At 36.4% G+C, this 25308-nt stretch overlaps 1 long non-coding RNA gene across 1 annotated transcript in view; it reads left to right on the plus strand.

Moving 5' to 3' along the window:
• The window catches only part of LOC109027208 (uncharacterized), a 632904-nt gene that overhangs the window by 603289 nt on the left and 4307 nt on the right, over positions 1–25308 (plus strand). Inside the window, exon 3 of the long non-coding RNA XR_002006313.3 lies at positions 12938–13022. This is a non-coding gene — a long non-coding RNA (uncharacterized lncRNA). The remainder of the gene's footprint in view (positions 1–12937; positions 13023–25308) is intronic.

A 25308-nucleotide genomic window follows, 5' to 3' on the forward strand; every position in this document is an offset into this window, starting at 1 on the left:
CAATGGAAAAAAGCTGGACAAAGAATGACTTTGATGAGTTGAGAGAGAAAGGCTTCAGAAGATCAAACTACTCCAAGCTAAAGGAGGAAGTTCAAACCAATGGCAAAGAAGTTAAAAACTTTGAAACAAAATTAGACGAATGGATAACTAGAATAACCAATGCAGAGAAGTCCTTAAAGGACCTGATGGAGCTGAAAACCATGGAACGAGAACTACATGATGAATGCACAAGCCTCAGGAACTGATGTGATCAACTGGAAGAAAGGGTATCAGTGATGGAAGACGAAATGAATGAAATGAAGCGTGAAGAGAAGTTTAGAGAAAAAAGAATAAAAAGAAATGAACAAAGCCTCCAAGAAATATGGGACTATGTGAAAAGACCAAATCTACGTCTGATCAGTGTACCTGAAAGTGATGGGGAGAATGGAACCAAGTTGGAAAACACTCTGCAGGATATTATCCAGGAGAACTTCCCCAATCTAGCAAGGCAGGCCAACATTCAAATTCAGGAAATACAGAGAACACCACAAAGATACTCCTTGAGAAGAGCAACTCCAAGACACATAATTGTCAGATTCACCAAAGTTGAAATGAAGGAAAAAATGTTAAGGGCAGCCAGAGAGAAAGGTCGGGTTACCCTCAAAGGGAAGCCCATCAGACTAACAGCAGATCTCCTGGCAGAAACTCTACAAGCCAGAAGAGAGTGGGGGCCAATATTCAACATTCTTAAAGAAAAGAATTTTCAACCCAGAATTTCATATCCAGCCAAACTAAGCTTCATAAGTGAAGGAGAAATAAAATACTTTACAGACAATCAAATGCTGAGAGATTTTGTCACCACCAGGCCTGCCCTAAAAGAGCTCCTGAAGGAAGCACTAAACATGGAAAGGAACAACTGGTACCAGCCACTGCAAAAACATGCCAAATTGTAAAGACCATCAAGGCTAGGAAGAAACTGCATCAACTAACAAGCAAAATAATGAGCTAACATCATAATGACAGGATCAAATTCACACATAACAATACTAATCTTAAATGTAAATGGGCTAAATGCTCCAATTAAAAGGCACAGACTGGCAAATTGGATAAAGAGTCAACACCCATCAGTGTGCTGTATTCAGGAAACCCATCTCACGTGCAGGGACACACATAGGCTCAAAATAAAGGGATGGAGGAAGATCTACTGAGCAAATGGAAAACAAAAAAAGGCAGGGCTTGCAATCCTAGTCTCAGATAAAACAGACTTTAAACCAACAAACATCAAAAGAGACAAAGAAGGGCATTACATAGTCGTAAAGGGATCAATTCAACAAGAAGAACTAACTATCCTAAATATATATGCACCCAATACTGGAGCACCCAGATTCATAAAGCAAGTCCTGAGTGACCTACAAAGAGACTTAGACTCCCACACAATAATAATGGGAGACTTTAACACCCCACTGTCAACATTAGACAGATCAACGAGACAGAAAGTTAACAAGGATACCCAGGAATTGAACTCAGCTCTGCACCAAGCAGACCTAATAGACATCTACAGAACTCTCCACCCCAAATCAACAGAATATACATTCTTTTCAGCACCACACCACACCTATTCCAAAATTGACCACATAGTTGGAAGTAAAGCACTCCTCAGCAAATGTAAAAGAACAGAAATTATAACAAACTGTCTCTCAGACCACAGTGCAATCAAACTAGAACTCAGGATTAAGAAACTCACTCAAAACCACTCAACTACATGGAAACTGAATAACCTGCTCCTGAATGACTACTGGGTACATAAATAAATGAAGGCAGAAGTAAAGATGTTCTTTGAAACCAATGAGAACAAAGACACAACATACCAGAATCTCTGGGACACATTCAAAGCAGTGTGTAGAGGGAAATTTATAGCACTAAATGCCCACAAGAGAAAGCAGGAAACATCTAAAATTGACACCCTAACATCACAATTAAAAGAACTAGAGAAGTAAGAGCAAACATATTCAAAAGCTAGCAGAAGGCAAGAAATAACTAAGATCAGAGCAGAAGTGAAGGAGATAAAGACACAAAAAACCCTTCAAAAAATCAACGAATCCAGGAGCTGGTTTTTTGTAAATATCAACAAAATTGATAGACTGCTAGCAAGACTAATAAAGAAGAAAAGACAGAAGAATCAAATAGATGCAATAAAAAATGACAAAGGGGATATCACCACCAATCCCACAGAAATAAAAACTACCATCAGAGAATGCTATAAACATCTCTATGCAAATAAACTAGAAAATCTAGAAGAAATGGAGAAATTCCTTGACACATACAGCCTCCCAAGACTAAACCAGGAAGAAGTTGACTCTCTGAATAGACCAATAACAGGCTCCAAAATTGAGGCAATAATTAATAGCTTACCAACCAAAAAAAGTCCACGACCAGATGGATTCATAGCCGAATTCTACCAGAGGTACAAGGAGGATCTGGTACCATTCCTTCTGAAACTATTCCAATCAATAGAAAAAGAGGGAATCCTCCCTAACTCATTTTATGAGGCCATCATCATCCTGATATCAAAGCCTGGCAGAGACACAACAAAAAAAAGATAATTTTAGACCAATATCCTTGATGAATATAGATGCGAAAATCCTCAATAAAGTACTGGCATACTGAATCCAGCAACACATCAAAAAGCTTATCCACCATGATCGAGTAGGTTTCATCCCTGGGATGCAAGGCTGGTTCAACATACGCAAATCAAAAAACGTAATCCAGCATATAAACAGAAGCAAAGACAAAAACCACATGACTATCTCAATAGATGCAGAAAAGGCCTTTGACAAAATTCAACAACCTTTCATGCTAAAAACTCTCAATACATTAGGTATTGATGGGACGTATCTCAAAATAATAAGAGCTATCTATGACAAACCCACAGCCAATATCATACTGAATGGACAAAAACTGGAAGCATTCCCTTTGAAAACTGGCACAAGACAGGGATGCCCTCTCTCACCACTCCTATTCAACATAGTGTTGGAAGTTCTGGACAGGGCAATTAGACAGGAGAAGGAAATAAAGGGCATTCAATTAGGAAAAGAGGAAGTCAAATTGTCCCTGTTTGCAGATGATATGATTGTATATCTAGAAAACCCCATTGTCTCAGACCAAAATCTCCTTAAGCTGATAAGCAACTTCAGCAAAGTCTCAGGATACAAAATCAATGTGCAAAAATCACAAGCATTCTTATACACCAATAACAGACAAACAGAGAGCCAAATCATGAGTGAACTCCCATTCACAATTGCTTCAAAGAGAATAAAATACCTAGGAATCCAACTTACAAGGGAGGTGAAGGACCTCTTCAAGGAGAACTGCAAACCACTGTTCAATGAAATAAAAGAGGATACAAACAAATGGAAGAACATTCCATGCTCATGGGTAGGAAGAATCAATATGGTGAAAATGGCCATACTGCCCAACGTAATTTATAGGTTCAATGCCATCCCCATCAAGCTACCAATGACTTTCTTTATAGAATTGGAAAAAACTACTTTAAAGTTCATATGGAACCAAAAAAGAGTCCGCATCACCAAGTCAATCCTAAGCCAAAAGAACAAAGCTGGAAGCATCATGCTACCTGACTTCAAACTATACTACAAGGCTACAGTAACCAAAACAGCATAGTACTGGTACCAAAACAGAGATGTAGACCAATGGAACAGAACAGAGCCCTCAGATATAATACCACACATCTACAACCATCTGATCTTTGACAAACCTGACAAAAACAAGAAATGGGGAAAGGATTCCCTATTTAATAAATGGTGCTGGGAAAACTGGCTAGCCATATGTAGAAAGCTGAAACTGGATCCTTTCCTTACACCTTACACAAAAATTAATTCAAGATCGATTAAAGACTTCCATGTTAGACCTAAAACCATAAAAACCCTAGAAGAAAACCTACGCAATACCATTCAGGACATAGGCATGGGCAAGGACTTCATGTCTAAAACACCAAAAGCAATGGCAACAAAAGCCAAAATTGACAAATGGGATCTAATTAAACTAAAGAGCTTCTGCACAGCAAAAGAAACTACCATCAGAGTGAACAGGCAACCTACAAAATGGGAGAAAATTTTTGCAACCTACTCATCTGACAAAGGGCTAATATCCAGAATCTACAATGAACTCAAACAAATTTACAAGAAAAAACAAACAACCCCATCAAAAAGTGGGCGAAGGATATGAACAGACACTTCTCAAAAGAAGACATTTATGCAGCCAAAAGACACATGAAAAAATGCTCATCATCACTGGCCATGAGAGAAATGCAAATCAAAACCACAATCAGATACCATCTCACACCAGTTAGAATGGCGATCATTAAAAAGTCAGAAAACAACAGGTGCTGGAGAGGATGTGGAGAAATAGGAACACTTTTACACTTTTGGTGGGACTGTAAACTAGTTCAACCATTGTGGATGTCAGTGTGGCGACTCCTCAGGGATCTAGAACTAGAAATACCATTTGACCCAGCCATCCCATTACTGGGTATATACCCAAAGGACTATAAATCATGCTGCTATAAAGACACATGCACACGTATGTTTATTGTGGCACTATTCACAATAGCAAAGACTTGGAACCAAGCCAAATGTCCAACAATGATAGACTGGATTAAGAAAATGTGGCACATATACGCCATGGAATACTATGCAGCCATAAAAAATGATGAGTTCATGTCCTTTGTAGGGACATGGATGAAGCTGGAAACCATCATTCTCCGCAAACTATGGCAAGGACAAAAAACCAAACATCACATGTTCTCACTCATAGGTGGGAATTGAACAATGAGAACACATGGACACAGGAAGGGGAACATCACACACCAGGGACTGTTGTGGGGTGGGGGGAGGGGGGAGGGATAGCACTAGGAGATATACCTAATGCTAAATGACGAGTTAATGGGTGCAGCACACCAGCATGGCACATGTATACATATGTAACAAACCTGCACGTTGTGCACATGTACCCTGAAACTTAAAATATAATAATAATAATAATAATAAATGAACTACAAAAATATTTATTATTTCTTGATGAACCTCACTCAGGTTCAGTGAGGCATTTTGTTTTTCTGCACTGTGTGTAGGGTCACTCAGCCAGGAGCACTGCTGAGGTAGAATCTCCAAGAGGGCCTTTCATCCTTTATGGTTCTACATGTGGCCCCTATGCATTCAGTAGTCTACTTTTTCTAAGCATGGAAGCTGGGCTTTAAGAATGAGGAAGCAGAAGTTACCAATTCCTTAAGGCCGGGGGTTGAAATCCCAAAATGTCACTACTGTATTCTACTGGTCAAAGCAACACACAAAGCCAGGATTCAAGAGAAGGAAATAGATTCATCCTGTTGATATGAGAAACCATATACGAATATCGGGATAAGAGTAACTGTTAGTAGATGTAATTGAAAACAATCTATAACAGACAGTTAAATATTAGTATCATGCCTCTACTGCCATATCTACCATCTTACCTGTATCTGTGCCTATATGTCCACTCTCCCTCATGTTACTACTGATGGATGGTCCCATACCTAACAAAGTTCAACACCTTCCACTTTTATATTAGAGTTCATTCAACTTTCACCTACTCAAGGTCATTGGTTCCTATTTTTTCTTCTTTTCCTTGCATTATGAATTTTTCCTCTCCACTATGTAACCCCATTTGGCAAACATATTTTAATTTCTCTCCACTTAAAAAACAACCAACCAAACAAAAATTTATCTCCTGAATCCATATCTCCCTCCAGACACTTTCATTTCTTTGTTACCATTGATTGCAAAACTTCTCAAAATTATTTATGTGTACTATCTTCAATTCCTTTAATCCATCCTTTTTTGATCCCTCTCCAATCAAGTTCTTGCTAAAATCCTTTCACTAAAACAGCCCTTCACTCTGTCACCATGTCCCCCAATCCTCAATCCAAAATACAATTCTCTGTTGTCATCTTTCTTCATCTATCAGGAGCATTTGGCTCAACTGATCTCTCCCTCCAGCTTGAAACACTTTTGTCCCCCTCTTGGCTTCCAGGACAATGCACTCCTGATTTTCCTCTTTTCACTGGCTGCTCCTTTTTAGTCTCCTTTGTTGATTTCTCCCCATTTCCTCAGTCTTTACTCACATCTTGCAACTTTAAATACCACCTATATTCTGAAAACTTGAACACTTATACACTTATATCTTCAACCCAGACCTCTTTCCCAAACTCTAGACTAAATCAAATGCCACCCACTCCCCCTACTCCACCCAGCCTGACATCTCTACTTGGATATCTAATCAGAATCTCAAGCAAACATGTCCAAAAGTGAACTGCTAATCTTGTCCCCAAATGATCCTCCCACAGACTTCCCATCTCAGTAAATGACATCTTTCCAGTTGCTCTAGCCAAAAATTTAGAATAATCTTAGGCTCTCTCTTTCTCTCAAAATCCTCATTGAATTTCTTCTCAAATCCCATTTACTCTTTATTTGAAATGCATTCATAATTTGAATACAACTTACTACCATCTTTCTTACGTGCATTACTCTAAGTAAATCTACTCTTGCTTCCTCATGGTCTATTCTCACTATAGTAGAGAGAAGACTTTTTTTTTTTTTTTTTTTTTTTTTGAGACGGAGTCTTGCTCTGTCGCCCAGGCTGGAGTGCAGTGGCGCGATCTCTGCTCACTGCAAGCTCCGCCTCGCGGGTTCACGCCATTCTCCTGCCTCAGCCTCCCGAGTAGCTGGGACTACAGGTGCCTGCCACCACGCCCGGCTAATTTTTTGTATTTTTTTTTTTTTTTTTTTTAGCAGAGATGGGGTTTCACTGTGTTAGCCAGGATGGTCTCGATCTCCTGACCTCGTGATCTGCCCGCCTCGGCCTCCCAAAGTGCTGGGATTACAGGCATGAGCCACCGCGTCTGGCCCAGGGACTTTTTTTTAAATGTTAAGTAAGATGATCTCACTCCTCTGTTTAAAACTCTTCAGCGATGACCTGTTTCACTCAGAATAGGAGTAATAACATACACATAGGCACTCTATAAATAGGTATGAAATAGTAAATTCCCATTTTCTTTTTTGTTTTAAAATATAGTTAATTCTACATGCCCATTGAAATGTATTTTATATTATGATGAGATGTGAGATTTAAACATATTTTTCTTATAAATTACTAATTATTTCTCTCAACAACAGCCTTGGGTGAAGCTAAATTGTGATGTTTCTTTTGTTCTGTCATAATACCCCTTAGTATTAGATTCTGTCTTTCCGTCTTACTGCGTCATGCTTTTAAAGTTATTTTTTAAAAAGAAAATCATTATGTTTTAACAAAGGATAGAGCTAGTCATCCCATTTTCTTTTTATTCACAACTTTCTCATTCTTCCCAGTTGATTTTTGTATATGCATGCCAACTCACTCACATACTACATCCTGGTCAGACCAATGATAAGAAGTAGCGTCTCTTTCATACTTTTATGTCTAGACTCTTTTCTAGGTACTATTTCTACTTAGATTTGCTACTAGAATTTTGGGATTTCTGGCATGATGTTTGAGACATGATATATACAGGTAAAATGTTCCTTTCTTTAATGCTGAGGACTGAAGTGTCAGATTTTTTTTTTTATTTTTTCAGATTTTTGAGTATCTGTATTAGGTTTAAAGTCCCAAACCTAAAAATCCAGAATCCAAAATGCTCCAAAGAGTATTCATTTTGAGTACTATGTTGGTGATCAAAATTTTAGGATTTTGGAGCATTTCAGATTTTGTAGATTCAATCTGTATCTCCTTCCCTCTAATTGGCCACCAATTCTGTCTGCTTTCCTCTTGCTGAACCTTGTTTTATCACACTTTCTAATTCTATTTGATTTTCTGCCTTTGGTGTCTGTCCCTCCTGAGGTGAGGCTTCCCCCTATTTTAACAACATCTGCACACTCCTTACTCCATACTCCACAACTTAACAATGATGCCAGCCTCTGAACATATTTTTTTAATGGGAGTAAATTTGGGCTTTTGAAATTTATTTTATAGTTTTTTCCTTCATTTTTTGCCTAAAATGTTTCATTGCAAGTTTGTCAGTGTTATCTTATAATTTGGGGAAAATTATTGACATCTTTTAAAATAAGAACATTTTATTTCTTGTCAAATTTTCTTATACTCTGTTGGTATTTTCTCTAAATTGGTAACATGTTTCTTATTAGAGGCAAACGTGGATGTTTGTAAATTAATTGCTATTGCGAATTAGAGTTATTTTTCATCGCATTTATAGGTGATATTTGCGATGATATGCTTTGTGCCTTGGAAACTTTTCTGGGAAAATTTATTTGGTATTTTGACATCTTTTATAATTCTTCATTATGAAAGAATTTTTAAACTAGTTTTCATAATGTAATATATGTCATAATTTTGTCTTTTGCTGTATTTATATGCTTTGTTTATTTTGGCTATTTAAGAACTTTTGTATAACAAAGACTTGTAGAACAAAGAATTTTATAAACTGATATAAATGCTTATTAAAATTTAAAATGTATTTTTAATACTGTGTTCTAAAATTGTATATGTTGTGTGTGTATGTTAATGATATGATTTGGTTGTGTCCCCATCCAAATATATTGAATTGTAATTCCCATAATCCCCACATGTCATGGGAAGGACCTGATGGGAGGTAATTGAACCATGGGAGTTGTTACCTTCATGCTGTTCTTGTGATAGTGAGTGAGTTCTCACAAGATCTGATGGTTTTGTAAGGGGCTTTTCCCCCTTTTGTTTGGCACTTCTCCTTCCTGCGTTGATATGAAGAAGGACATGTTTGCTTCCCCTTCTGCCATGATTGTAAGTTTCCTGAGGCTTCCTCAGCCCTGCAGAACTGTGAGTCAATTAAACTTTTTTTCCTTATAAATTACCCAATCTTGGGTATTTCTTCATAGCAGTATGAGAATATCTGCCTATCTAAAGTATAGGACATACATATACTAAGAATGTTATTTCCTTACTTCCCCTAAACATCACAATGTATTCCTTGAATTAGAAATTAATGTATTCCTTGAAATATAAATTAATACATTCCTTGAATTAGAAAATGTAAAAAGTAATTAATGGGAACAGGACTTGGTATAATGACTATTTTTCACCATTAGTGTTTTATTTTCTTCTATCACTGTGTCAAGGCATACACTTGGAAATTGGACAAGTATACCTTTATTATAGATCACTTGGCTCCGTCCTTAGAATGAGAGAAGCTTCAAGAAGAAGGTTGGTTCGAGAAAGCCTGAAAGAGGTGGAACTAGCATGAATATGTTCCTCTGAAACTGAGAAATGTATAATCTTATTGCACTCAAAATGAAACCAATAAAGCTTGGTAGCAAAATGATAGCCAGACTCACAGGTTTAGACTTTATCTTTTAACCCAAGACTATGGGAGAAAGGTTAATGCTAATGAAGATAATCTCATAAGCAGAACACTCAGAATAGAGATGGGGAGACTTAGAGAGCAAGTCCACTAGGAATACACTGGATTTCCTCATTAAACTCTTAATATAATTCTATGAACATGGTATGCTAAGTACAGGAACAGGTTGAAAAAAGAATCAGTAAAGATGCTTGCCCAGGAAAGATCCCTGGCTGGGGCACACACACACATACACAAACACATACATGCATACAAATGTATCTTGGTAATTCTGCTTGTGCTAGGCTAGAGAAGTATTCCTTTAACATTTGACATGTGCTGATGGAGCCAGATACCAAAAAACTTACAGAGTGGGAGGTTACAGCTCTGAGATGTAAGATTCACCAAGGAAAATCCAAATACAGATCAAATATTTTTTTCTTAAGTAACACTTTTAATAGTCTATTTTTTGTATTATAACTTTTTTTGTATTATAGGATTATAATATTTTTTGTATTATAAAATTTTAAGATATTAAAAAATAGCTATTAACCTGAAAGTAAGGTTGATTATAAAACACATTGCTTCCTCATAACCACTGATATTAAAATAATCAATTGACACACTGGCATTCATATTATATCAAGTTAAACATATGCACAGTCTACCCCCTTTCCTCAGTTCTGCCAATGTCACTAAGTTGGCTTTCTCCAAAGTCTACATAACGTCACAAACTGAGATTGAGACATTGGTCAGCCTTCCTTCAAGTACTTAGTGCAAAAATGTTTATTTTACATCTTTAAGTACAACTTTGATTTTGGGAAGACAAATGGAGAATTTTGGGGCGGGTTCTGTGTAAAGAAAAATATTTTTAAAACACACTTCATTTTAAGATTTTTAAGGAAAGCTATCCAAAAATTATAGCATAATGATAAGCTAACATATTGTTTTGTCTAAATAAATCCATGTGCTGGAGCGCTGATTCTAGGATATCTTCCAAAGCTACAGACCTTTGGTGTTTCCCTTGGTGCACGCATGTGCATCTGCTGTGCCAGCATGCTGTACTGCTTTGACTCAAATGTCCTCCATATCCAGGCATTAAGTCACTATACTGGACGTGCACCACTGGAATGCTGTGGCCTACATAACGTGTATGTGGTTTACATTTTCAGTAACTGGGAGGCAATTTAATTGTCTGACTCAATTACAGTAAGTGAGAGCCAGACTGCCAACTCTTCATTCACCTCACTGAAAACGAATGCCTCAAAGTCAAGCCAAATTCTCGAAGGAGAAGCTGGGTCAGCAAAGCTGTTGCTGAGGCACGTGTGTTCCAGTCTGTATTTTGAGAAAGTTGTTGGTTTTCCTTGATCCTTTATTTCCAGCTCTGGATGTCCGAAGCTGGTCAAACTCTAGGATAAACAGTGCAATTGAGTTTGACTCATAGCTGAATGGGGATTCTATTTTGGGCAACTGCTACTTAGATTAAAGCCAAAAGAAATAGTACCCAGTAGGAGGAACCATAATGAAACTGGGTTTTGATTAAGATGCAAAGTGTACATTTTCCAAGCAGCATTGATATACTAGAATTCCACTGTGGTCTTAATCTCTGGTACAGAGGAGTAGCTTGGACTCTTGGGACTGGACTCTTGGGAATAGACTACTTCATGTCTTCTATGGTTAACTGCCTGAAGATTAGTTTGCCAAGTGACTCCATCTTTGACATGCCAAAACTGGCTTCTGACAAGAAGGTTGGGGTATGCCTCATCACAGAGCTGACATGTATCAAGAAACAGCACAAGTGTCCATGAGAAACAACTCTTTCAACTCTGTTTCTAATGAGCTAAGGGAATCTGTACAAATCTCTTTGGGACTTGCCAAGCAGTAGGTGTTAGATTTTGTCATCCCTTCTTTGGAACCTATGTAAAAGATAATCAGTAAGGGTGGTGATCAAGGCTGCCATTCCCTGTGATAAGTCCCAGAGAAATGCAGAAAAAATTCTAGTGAGAAAAGGAAAGCCGTAGTGAGAGATCTCTTTGTTTAATGTATCAACTCTGAAAGCAAGTAATTCTTCAATATTTATAGTAACTATGAGAAACCATACAAATTAATAGGCAGGTAAACCACTGACATATTTTAAAAGTTCTAATGATTATGATAGAAAATTGTTCTTCTTTTGCTCACAAACTGAATTTATTCAGTTAAAGGAGGACTCAGAGTGGGGCAGAAGAGAAGGCCAGGAGAGAAAATTCTGACCTGAGACCAATGCTATTTTGTTTTCATTTTTACTTGTATTTTATTTGGTAAAATACAAATAACATGAAATTTATCATCTTAACCTTTTTTAAAGTGTGCAGTTGAGTAGTGTTAAGTACATTCATATTGTTATGCAGGCACTCTCCAGAACTCTTTATTTTGGAAAACTAAACTTTTTATCCATTAAACGACTCCCTGCTGTTTTGTTTTCAAATATTTTAGAAATCATTATGCTTATGAGTACAGAACAGATAATTTCTATTTTTTAGCCCACTAAGATACCAACAGGTACTGTGGAAGGCTTTTTGCTTACTACCTGCTCAATTTATTTGAGGGAGTTAAAACACTTCCAAAATGTAAGTCCAACTAGTTCATTTTTTGTTTCTATTTTATCAGTGTCTTTAGGATGATATGGCTATGTTTGAAAGATCGATGGATCAGGAATTATTATTTTGGTCCCAGGACAGTATGTTTTTTAAAAAATACAATATAAAGATGATGTAATGACATGAGATAAACTCTTTAACTGATTATGGCATTATACATCACCATTAAACGATTAAAAAACATGCTATTTTATAAAGATAATGTTAATCAACAGTGGCTGGCTCTTTCAAAGTCTTCACTTGCTTTCCACACAGTACATTTTAAAAATAGTATCTCACAATTTTCTAATAATTAATAGTTAAAAAATTTTCTTTTGGAAATCTTATAACTTGAAAGACGTTCTTTTAAAAAATGGTCCACATAGTTGTTGGGGCTGGTAAGGATAGGGAAGTGTGGTAGAGGATAGTAGCCCTGGCATCAGATCTAAATAGATTTGGGCCCAGGCTCTGCCACTTTGTAGCTGTTGGTTATATCTTTCCTTTTCTACTCAGTTTATCTATGAAATGAAAAAAAATAATGAAATAATGCATGTAAAGTTCAGCATAGTGCATGACACATAGGAAACAGTTAATATAAGTCACTGATTATTAAAATAAGAAAAATGGGTACATACACACACACAGTGTCCTTTATTCCATTTACCAATGTCCGAGATTGAAGTATTTCTTTAAAATATGATGCAAAGACCTCCAGTATCTTTGTTCTTAGACACAGTCTAGAAAATACTTGGCAGGTAAAATGTAGAACCATCTATGGTTCCTAGGTTCCTAGTTCCCAGAAGACCCCATTCTCCTCACTGCTGAGGGCTAATATTCTAAATACAAATACTATCAGCTTCATCTTACTCTATTTTATTAATTATTTCTCTTCTATTTCCTTCCTCTCTCTTCTCCTCTCTAGAAAGAAGACTGACTGAGATGTGTTGGCGGGCTTCTCAAGATCCCTATCGATGGCAGAAGGCTGACATGAGTTGCCCATAGTCCAGGTACACTGAGTAGGACTGCAAAATCAGTGCTAACAGCTGCCGATCATTCTTCATCTTAATGTTAAGATGAAAATGTTTTTGGAGGAATATACTTTAAATTCTGGGTGGTAACAATATCTTTTAAAAAGATTATTTGTGTAGTTTTAATATTTTGGCAACAAATATGTCACTTTTATAACCAGAAATAGCAAACATTTAAAGAAAAGAAAGAAATTGACAGTATGATTAAGAGAGTGTTCATCCAGGGCAGGAACACTTTCTGTTCCCTTTCTGCTGTTTCTACCACAATTTTTAAGAATCTTGACTACATGGAGATGTAGATGACTTGGACATCTGGATTATGCATTTTATTGTTCTTGTCATTCCTCATGACATTTCTGACAACTTCCCTTAGGCATAAAAAACTCTGTGAAGTACATTGGCACATGACATATATATACATACACTCTTGTCATTCCTCATAACATTTCTGACAACTTCCCTTAGGCATAAAAAACTCTATGAAGTATATTGGCACATGACATATATATACATACATATACACATACATACATATGTATGTATATGATTGTTCAAATATATATATTTATATTTATATTTCCTTCCTGGAGTTTCTAAATGTAAATTAAATTGAAAATGTGCAAATTATTTCCTTTATTTTTCTGCTTTTTGGCCTGAGAGGTTTTCTCACACATTTACTTTTTCCTTCTATTGATATGACGTTTGAGAATGTTGCGTGCTTAAGCTTGTATCTTATCTTCTATAGAAGCCTTTGGTATATCAGATAAATTTCTCTTGTTCATATGGGATATATTTCAGTGGAATGACCCATTGATGTATACAGTTAAAAAGAGTAAACATAGTGGCACTAAAAGCATTTTCTGAAAACATGTTGAAAATGAAATTGATAATATATTTTAAAATTTACTTAGAAGAGCAATATCTCTGGTACATGGACATATTTTTCTTGCTTGGAATTTTTCTAAATTTCTGTATATCTATTTTAAGAAATTACAACAGAACATTTACAACTTCCTTAGTGAGAAAAAAAGGTAATTTCATATACCACTTGTTCCATATGCCCCTGTTATGTCAAAATCTCTAACATTTTATTTTTTTGGTCCAGTCAGCTATGTCAGGAAACACATCAGTTCACGACACAGGAACAATCCTTGAGTCTATTTTCTTATACTGCTTTTAATTGTTTTTTTTTCCTTTGTGAGTCAAGGACATCAGTTTCAATAAGCCTGGTGTATCAGTAAGCATGTGGACCACCTAATCACATAGACTGCTAGAAAGCAGCATAATATATTATGGGCCAGGAGCTTCAGCTTCCTGGATCACTTCTTCCCCAGAAATTCCTTACAAGAAACCTGCTCTGCCAGACTAGGTCAAAGTTATTACCACAAAACTTGGTGGACTCCCTCTTCTCATGTGGCAAATTTATCTCAAAATCATTTTTTTAGAAAAAAATGAATAGCCTTACTCATAAATATGAGTAACAAATGTCATACTCAATTTCCAAAAATTTTGAAAAGAAATTAAACAGAATGGAGGAGATTTGCAATAGGAAAACTTTGATGAGTAGCTCTTGAAATAAGCGGGAAAGAGTCTGCTCTATTTACAGAGACTTTCCAACTCCACAGAGGCACATATTGAATATATTATGGGCCATTTTCTCCTCCTTTAATACGTAAGATGCTTTTTTTCTTGGATTCTCTTAATTTTTAATGTACTGATTGTTCATACTTTGGCTGCCTAGTGCATAAAAAATAAGCCTCATCATGATGATTTTTCAGAGAACTTCTCTAATCTTACCTGTATATGGCATGTGTCATTGTATTGATCATCTCTGATGTGAACAGACAGGACAGCACTTTCAAACTCTATTTGGCAAATCTCCAGAAGTGAGTGATGAGTTCTTAGGAAAATGCAAAATTAATTAAAATAATGACATTTATTGGGTATTTAGACTTTCATATATGTGTGTATATGTATATGTATGTTACAGTATTTAGCATATTAAAATGCTGTGATGATTTTATTACATTTTATTATTTATACAGCATAGCAATATATAATTATTCTCTCCTCTATGTTAGCTTGTTGTACCATGATGATTTTTTACCATATTAGATTGTATTATAACACTTCTTTACGTGAACTGAGATTATCTCTAATGCAATGACTGGGTCTTACTCTTCCTTGGCTTTGGAGTGCTTTGCGTGATTACTGGCACATAGTAGACAGCCAACACACACTAGTTCGGTGAGTGAAAAACAGATAGATGGTTAAATGGATGGTGGGCAGTCATAAGCATATATTCAATACTATAATATTGTCTGTAAAACAAATGTAAGAGATTTTACTAGATTTTTCCTATAGAGCTCATTAGAATTAAGCATGATGTAAATAGAATGATGAAGTAATACTATATAACAGAGTTTCTCATCAGTGGCAATGTGAACAATTTGGATGAGATAATTCTTCATTGCATGTGCTATCCTGTGAATTGTAGGATATATATCAGCGTCTCCGGCCACTACCCAGTAGATGCCAATAGCTATCCTACTCGCTCCAGCTCTGAAAACCAGAAATGATTCCAGACATTGCCAGCTATCTGTGAGGCAGGGAGGGAAAAAATCCCCTTCAATGAAGAACCTCTGTATATAGTGTCTGATTTCAGGATAGTATTACACATTTGTATTACATTTTTCTTTTCCAAAATGTAAGTACATAATTGGGCAGGGAAATAAAGGGAAAAGTAATGATATTTTCTGCCCAGATTGGGCAAAATGGAAAGCAATCTTTGTCTTCCAGAAAAATGGTTTCAAGAAATGTTATTTATTCTTGTAAGCTGCATATTTTCAGGCTGTAAAGTAAAAATAAATCTCTGGATGCTAAAATCCTAGTGGTTAAAATACATGGGCTCTCCATGTGGTTTCCTCCTACAACGTATAAATTCCCACCTCTGTTGGAAGAACCCTACAGTGCCTTCTTGCATGTTTTATGTTTGGCTTCTATTTTAGAACTGATCTGGCAATTTTCCTAATTAAATATACCCATCATCCAAATTCTGCAGGATTTGTCTCTATTTTGTTTCCTTCTACAGGCTGTATAAAATCTGAGTCCTGAACTCCTTAGTTTGTACATAAAATTTAATTAAATCTAATAATCATTTTACTGACATGTTTCCAAAATACTCACATTAAAAAAAATTTCCTCACTAAAGAGTCAGATAAGATAAATTCTATGTAATAAGTGAAGAATAAGGAAATGGAAACCTAGAGAATTAGGAAACTGTTAGCATATTACTGACAGAACTAGAAGTAAATCTAGTGTCTTCAGTCCCAATTCCAAATTCTGAACTTGAACTTACATATATGTAAGAATGGCCTTGCGAGCTTGTTAAAAAATGCACATTTTATGCAGCATATGCAGATCATCTGCTTCTGTGGGTGTCTGTCCAATAATTTCCTTTCTTTACAATATTTATTTATGTATTTATTTATTTATTTTTAGTATCTTGAGTGCCCAAGGTTGCCATCATTATACTACTCTGGTCATGGTCCACCTTTTACAGGACTGTTCTGATTATTTTGTTTTTTCCCTTTTTTCAAATTTCCACTCTTCCCTCCCTTTTCATACCATGCACATCCACCTTAATATGTTTAATGCATATTCTTAGATATCTGTGCATCTTTGTAAAATCTATAGGCTGTTTTGACTGTACCTGTGTTTTTAATTTTCAAAAATGGTATTTAAAAATACCACAGATCACTTTACGGCTTTAATTTTTTTATTAGCACTACGTTATTAATATTTATTCACATTGCTATGTACATTCAGTTCTTTTGAAGGTATAGTTTTTACATAGTATATACTCAACACATTGCCTTGTTCATTTCCTTTAAATGGACACCTGAATTATTTCCATGTCCTAGTTGCCATACTCAAGGTAATGTTGAATGCCATCAAATTCCTTGATTGGCTTGTGAGAAAGTTTCTCTTCTGAAGACTTGTTTCACTGGGTCACAAGAAAATACATAACAAAATTTTACACATTACATTCAGAATGCTGGCAGGGAAGGATATATTCATGAACGCCGCTATGGTGATACACTTCAGCTCTCATCCCCGACCCCACATATTCTCACCAATATTTTGCACTATTTTACCTCAATCTTTGCCAATACCACTAGTATTAAATGCATCTTTTGCCTGTATTTTTAGTATAAACTGTATCATCCTGTGATAATTCTAATATTGGGCATCTTTCCTTATTTTTCTTGGACATTTGTATTCTCTATTCTGGTAACTGCCTGTTGTTTTCTCAGTTTTATGTTGTTTTGTTTATTTTCATGTTTATTTCTTATATCTATTAAATCAAATATCTCTGTCAGTTTTAGACATTGTGAATGATTTCTGACAGATTGTTAGCAGGCTGTTAATATTTTTGTGAAAAAACTCAATTTTAATAATATCGCCTCTATTGATTAATTCATACCTCTAATCTATTTGGTATTTAGCTTTGTGGATATTGTAATGTAGAGATTCAACTATATTTTTTTCTCTTTCAAGTTTGCTGATTTGTGGTGCCCTCTGTATGATAAAGTTCCTATATATATCCATAATCCTATTTCTGGGTCACATTCGGTTCCACTGATCTACTGACATGATCCTCTACCATTACCACAATGACTTATTTTCTTGCTCTTTCTTGTCTTTCTTGTCTGTCCTTCCTTCCTCTTCTTTCTCTTCTGTTTTTCTTTCTCACTTTCTTTCTTTTCTCCTCTATTCCCCTCTTCTTCCTTGCTGTTAAAATTTTCATCACTGTTCTTTTAAAAAATTCAATCACCATAGTTTTGTAGCATATCTATTATAACTTGTCAGTCAGTGTTCTCTAGAGAAACAGAACCAATAAGAAAGGCAGATAGATAGATAGATAGATAGATAGATAGATAGATAGATAGATAGATAGATAGATAGATGATAGATACATACATACCTACATACATAGATTGATCTTAGAGAGAAAAAAAAGAGAGTTTTTTTAACCCTTTTCCCATTTAGAAAAACGAAGTGCAGCTTGCTGCCAGCATTTATTCTACATGAACAAACACGCTTTTTGAGGATGAAGCAAATTTGACTGATTTTCAATGTAAAAATAAAATAAAAACAGTTCTTGGAGTTATTTCTAAACAGCACTAACATCAGAATCATCTGAATCATCAGGATCATCTATTTCAGAAACATCAGATTCATCAAATGAATCCTCGCTGTTCAAGAACGATGTTAACATCATGAATAGGAATTCCACATTTTCTAGGATTTGACATTTTCAGCAGTTGAGAATTACTATATTTTGTAGATGGAAATACCACTACTAAAACCAGAATGCTATAAATAGAATGATGTCTTTTGTTTCCAAAGTTGAGATACTAGAGCAATGCAAAAATAATAATAAAAGCAAGATATTTCACGGCAAAATTATCTCGGGGTAACCACTGCAGCAAAAGTGCTGTGTTCTCAGGGCAAATGGGCAAAGGATTAAGGAATTGGCTCATGTGAGTGTGAAGAATCAAAACTCTGAAATCATTAGGACAGGCCAGCTGACTATAAACTCAGGCAGGATTTCTATGCTACAATCTTGAGGCGGAATTCTCTATTCTTTGGAATACCTTAGTGTTTACTCTCAAAACCTTCAAGTTACTAAGTGAGACTCCCCTATATTGTCAGGAGTAATCTCATTTACTTCAGGTCAACCAATGGCAGCTATTAGTTATATCTACAAGATACTCTCACAGCAATATCTAGACTAGTGTTTTGTTTTGTTTTGTTTTTGTTTTGTTTATTTGTTTGTTTGTTTGTTTTTTGAGATGGAGTCTTGTTCTGTTGCCCAGGCTGGAGTGCAGTGGCAAGATCTCAGCTCATTGCTACCTCTGACTCCCGGGTTCGTGCCATTCTCCAGCCTCAGCCTCCCAAGTAGCTGGGACTACAGGTGCATGCCACCACACCCCGCTAATTTTTTTGTATTGTTAGTAGAGATGGGGTTTCACCATGTTAGCCAGGATGGTCTTGATATCCTGACCTCATGATCTGCCCACCTTGGTCTCCCAAAGTGCTGAGATTACAGGCATGAGCCACCATGCCCAGCCTAGACTACTGTTTTATCAGACAACTGGGCATCATAGCCTAGACAAGTAAGTACATAAAATTAACCATCATGGTGTTGGAAAAACTGTATGCAGAAGAATTAAACTGGACCCCTACATTTCACCATATAGAAAAATTAACTCAAAATGGATTAAAGACTTAAACATAAGACCTCAAACTATAAAAAATCTAGAAGAAAACCTAGCAAATACTCTTCTAGTCATTGGCCTTGGCAAAGAATTTATGATGAAGACCCCAAAAGCAAATGCAACAAAATAAAAAATAGACAAATGGAACTTAAACTAAACAGCTTCTGCACAGCAAAATAAACTATCAACAGAGTAAACCACCAGCCTACAGAATGGGAGAAAATACTTGCAAACTATGTATCTGACAAAGCATTAACGTTTAGATTCTGTAAAGATTCTAATATTTAGATTTTATAAAGAATTCAAACAAATCAACAAGAAAAATAACCTCATTAAAAAGTGAGCAAAAGACAGACATTTCTCAAAAGAAGATATACAAACAGCCAATAAACATTTGAATAAAATGTTCAACATTACTAATCATCAGAGAGATGCAAATCAATGAGATGCAAAACACTGAGATACTATCTCACATCAGTCACAATGGCTATTATTAAAAGTCAAAAACAGCAGATGCTGCTGAGGCTGTGGAGAAAAGGGGAAACACTTATACACTGTTGGTGGGAATACAAATTAGTTCAGGCCCTGTGGAAAGCAGTTTGGAGATTTCTCAAAGAACTAAAAATAGAACTACCATTTGACCCAGCAATCCCATTACTGAAAATATACTCAAAGGAGCATAAATTGTTCTAACAAAAAGACACATGCAGCACTATTCACAACAGAAAAGACATGGAATCCCAACTGCTTGTCAATGGTGGATTGGATGAAGAAAATAAAGTATATCCCTATGGAATACTAAACAGCCATAGAAAAGAACAAAATCATGTTCTTTGCAGTAACATAGATGTAGCTGGAGCCTGTTAGACTAAACGAATTAATGCAGAAACCGAAAACCAAATGTTACATGTTCTCACTTATAAGTGGGAACTGAATCTTTGTTCATGTAGACATAAAGATGAGAAAAATAGACACTGGGGATTTCATAAGGAGGAAGGGAAGGAAGAGTACAATCACTGAAAAGCTTCCTATTGGGTACTATTGTTCACTATCTAGGTTATAGGATCAATAGAAGCCCAAACCTTAACATCATACAATATAGTTTTGTAACAAATCTCTACATGTACCCTTTGAATGTAAAACATAAATGGAAATTTTAAAAATAAAAAAATAAAAATCATGATCTAACTTAAAAATTTCACCATTATTATCATGGGGATTCATCTACATTTGCACTTTTTTTCCAAAATTATTTAAGCTTTTGGATTTGAGGAAATTTCTTAAAAATTTGTGCTGGAGTAAGAATTGGAATTGCAATGATTCACTAGTTAAATTGGCAAGAATTAGCATCTTGATAATATTAAGTCATCCAACCATAATCATAGTATGTTTCCTTTTTTATTTTTATTTTATTATTATTATTATTATTACTATACTTTAAGTTTTAGGGTACATGTGCACAATGTGCAGGTTAGTTACATATGTATACAAGGACTTCATGTCTAAAACACCAAAAGCAATGGCAACAAAAGCCAAAATTGACAAATGGGATCTCATTAAACTAAAGAGCTTCTGCACAGCAAAAGAAACTACCATCAGAGTGAACAGGCAACCTACAACATGGGAGAAAATTTTTGCAACCTACTCATCTGACAAAGGGCTAATATCCAGAATCTACAATGAACTCAAACAAATTTACAAGAAAAAAACAAACAACCCCATCAAAAAGTGGGCGAAGGACATGAACAGACACTTCTCAAAAGAAGACATTTATGCAGCCAAAAAACACATGAAAAAATGCTCATCATCACTGGCCATCAGAGAAATGCAAATCAAAACCACAATCAGATACCATCTCACACCAGTTAGAATGGCGATCATTAAAAAGTCAGGAAACAACAGGTGCTAGAGAGGATGTGGAGAAATAGGAACACTTTTACACTGTTGGTGGGACTGTAAACTAGTTCAACCATTGTGGAAGACAGTGTGGCGATTCCTCAGGGATCTAGAACTAGAAATACCATTTGACCCAGCCATCCCATTACTGGGTATATACGCAAAGGACTATAAATCATGCTGCTATAAAGACACATGCACATGTATATTTACTGTGGCACTATTCACAATAGCAAAGACTTGGAACCAACCCAAATGTCCAACAATGATAGACTGGATTAAGAAAATGTGGCACATATACACCATGGAATACTATGCAGCCATAAAAAATGATGAGTTCATGTCCTTTGTAGGGACATGGATGAAATTGGAAACCATCATTCTCAGTAAACTATGGCAAGAATGAAAAACCAAACACCGCATATTCTCACTCATAGGTGGGAATTGAACAATGAGAACACATGGACACAGGAAGGGGAACATCACGCTCTGGGGACTGTTGTGGGGTGGGGGGAGTTGGGGAGGGATAGCATTGGGAGATATACGTAATGCTAGATGACGAGTTAGTGGGTGCAGCACACCAGCATGGCACGTGTATACATGTGTAACTAACCTGCACATTGTGCACATGTACCCTAAAACTTAAGGCATAGTATGTTTTCTCTAGCTATTCAGACCTTTTTAAAAGTTGTTGTTCTTTGAAATAATTGAAAAGAAATAACTTAAAAGCCTCCTATAGTTAGTTGTTTTACAATAATATTTTTTAAATACATTAAAATCTTAATAAACCTTCAGGTACTTTCTCTATTACTCCTGCTAATTACAGCTGAAAACTCTGTACATTATATATAAAACAAACATAAGAAGACGCTGAAAGGTAGAAAGAAGAAGGTAGACAGGCTGCAAACCTCAGAATTTAAGAAAGGACACAGCAGTGAGTTACCTGGATTGCCTTTTTAGCCCATATATTCTGAACTGAGTGTTAGAGAAACCAACAACTGTGAAACACCAACAGGCACAAACAAAAAAGAAGCACAAAGAAAAGCTTCTTCTCCCTAGCTCAAGAATCAGAAGACAGGAAGCCCAGAAAGACAGAAAACTTTTAGATAATAACCTCTTTATTTCAGCCAAACCTATTGAAAATACTATGTGGTGCCTCCACTAACAGCCAGCACAAGGCAGGTGCGGAGCCCGGACTTCTATCCATGCCAGGTGCCCCAACTTCCCACCTGGGGTAGTGTCAGAAGGTTGAGTAAAGAGTCTAGATTTTCATCCTCCTCAAGTGGTAACAAGGTCAACTTTCCCTTGCCTTCACTACAACGGTAATGTCAGTGGAGACCTGTGGAGAGTCGGGATTTTTACCACTGCCCAGAGGTAACAAGGCCATCTCTCCCAAAGAATCAGTGGAGGCCATGTGGGAAAAAGTAATGAGGCACCCCACCCTTCCCAGCCAGGTAGGCATCCGTGGTGACCTAGTGGGAAGTTAAAACTCCCATCCCTGTCAAGCAGTAATGAAAAGCCTGTCCCCTCCCATGGTGTCAAAAGATGCTGAGTGAAGAACATAAACTTCCACCCTCTTCTGGCAGTAAAAAGGCAGTGCCCCTTCCATACAGTGCATGGTTCCAGAGGAGGTAAGAAATATTTAAGTAAGATTTGAAGTCTCATAACATAAAACCCCAAATGTTCAAATTCAAATATTACTTGTCATGCTTACGATTTTATTAAAAGATAATTTCAACTTGAAAGAGGAAAGGCAGCCATACAATAGAATATTATTCAGCCTTAAAAAAAGAAGAAAATTCTGCAGTATGTGAGAAAGTGGGTTAATTCTTGAAGTCATTAAACTAAGCAAAATAAACCAGATACAAAAGAACAACTCCTATATGTTTCCACTTATATAAAGTACCTAAAATAGGCAAATTCATAGAATTAAATAGTGGAATGGTGATTTCCAGAGTCTAGCAGGGAGGGAGAAGTGGTAAGCTACTAATCACTGGGCACAAAATTTCAGTTAAACAAGATGAATAAATTCTAGTGATCTGCTGTACAACATTGTGCCTATAGTTAACAGTACTTTATTTCACATTTTAAAATTTGTTAAGAGGATGGATATCATGTTAAGTGTTCCTACAATTAAAAAAAGACAATCAGCCCATAAACCCAGCATTGTTGGAGGCTGAGGTGGGAGGACTGCTTGAGCCTAAGAGTATGAGGCTACAGTGAGCCATGATCATGCCACTATACTCCATCCTTGGTCACAGAGTGAGACCCTGTCTCAAACAATAAAAAATTAAAAAAGACAATCAACAGATACAAATGCCAAAATGAAACAGATATTAAATGATCTGACAAGAATCTTAAAATAGCCATGACAAAAATGCTTCAAAGAAATTATGAACATGTTTGACACAAATCCAAAAAAATCAGCAAAGAAATAGAAGACGTAAAGAATAACTAGGAAGTTGGGAACCCTGCACAGGTCTACTGCTAACTGGGATTCATTCCTGGCCCCCAGTGACTCTTGCAGAGGTGATGAGTTGAACAGGCAAGGAACAACCCACTCTAGCCATGGGCCTCTGGAATCCCAGCAGGTGGAGACCTCTCTATCACCACAAACACCTGAGTTTTCAGGGAAAGCTGCTTAGAGAAGTGGTAGAGGCAGAACTCAAGTCAGTTCTCCAGCCAGGGCAATCACAGAGAGTTTGATGTGGGAGCATCTGTAGTGGTGTATGCCCAGGGACACCCATCCCCCTGGGCTCAACTTGCTCTCATAGGATACTTTAGCCATAAGGGAGCTGTCTGACCAAAACTTCAGGGTGGCTTTGCCCATGAGACCAGGCCAGTCCAACCTGAGCACACCTTAGTCTGCTGGCCTCTTCTGGGGTAGTGTCAGAAGGTTGAGTAAGGAGTCTAGATTTTCATTCTCATCCTGCTTAGACACATCTGCTTGCAGTGTAGCCCCAGATACTTCCTGGGGCTACATCCCAGATACTTCCTGGGGGGCTGCATCCTAGCTCCTGTGCTGGCAAACCACATTTAACTATCTCACAGTCAGAATGGCTATTATAAAGAAGTCAAAAAACAACAGATGCTGGTGAGGTTGCAGAGAAAAGGGAACACTTATACACTTGGTGGGAGTGTAAATTGGTTCAATCATTGTAGAAAGCAGTGTGGCGATTCCTCAAAAAGTTAAAAACAGAACTACCATTTGTTCTAGCAGTCCCATTACTGGGTATATACCCAAAAGAATATAAATCATTCTACTTTAAAGACACACACACACATATGTTCATTGCAGCATTGTTCACAATAGCAAAAATATGGAATCAACCTAAATGTCTATCAGTGGTAGACTGGATAAGGAAAACATGGTACACATACACCATGGAATACTATGAAGCCATAAAAAGAAAAATATCCTGTCCTTTGCAGGAACATGGATGAAACCAAAGGCCTTTATTCTTAACCAACTAATGCAAGAACAGAAAACCACATATTTTATGTTCTTGTAAGTGGGATCTGAATTATGAGAATACATGGACACAAAAAAGGGAGCAACAGACACTGGGACTTACCAGAGGGTGGAAGATGAGAGAAGGGAGAAGAGCAGAAAAAATAACCATTGGGTTCCAGGTTTAGTGCCTCAGTGAAAATATGTATATCAAACCACAGTGATATGAGTTTATCTATATAACAAACCTGCTTATGTACCCCTGAACCTAAAATTCAAGTTTTTAGAAAATAACTAAATAGAAATAAAAAATATAATAACCAAAATAAAATCTTAATAGATGAACCTAACTGTAGAATGGTGGAGACAGAGGAACGGATTGGTGATCTTGAAGATAAAATAATAGAAATTACTCAACCTGAACAACAGAAGAAAGTGGACTGTTAAAAAAATAAACAAAGCCTTAGGGACCTGGAAGGCTATAACAATAGCTCTAAATTCATGTTAACAGAATTCTGGAGGAACAGGAGAAACACAGAGGAGCTGAAAAAGTAGTTTTAAAAATAATGGTTGAAATGGTAGAAAATATGTAAATCTACCTGACTCAAGAAGCTGAGTAAGCCCCAAACAGGAT

This window comes from Gorilla gorilla, chromosome 5 (genome assembly GCF_029281585.2).
Source record: "Gorilla gorilla gorilla isolate KB3781 chromosome 5, NHGRI_mGorGor1-v2.1_pri, whole genome shotgun sequence".
Classification (NCBI taxonomy): domain Eukaryota; kingdom Metazoa; phylum Chordata; class Mammalia; order Primates; family Hominidae; genus Gorilla; species Gorilla gorilla.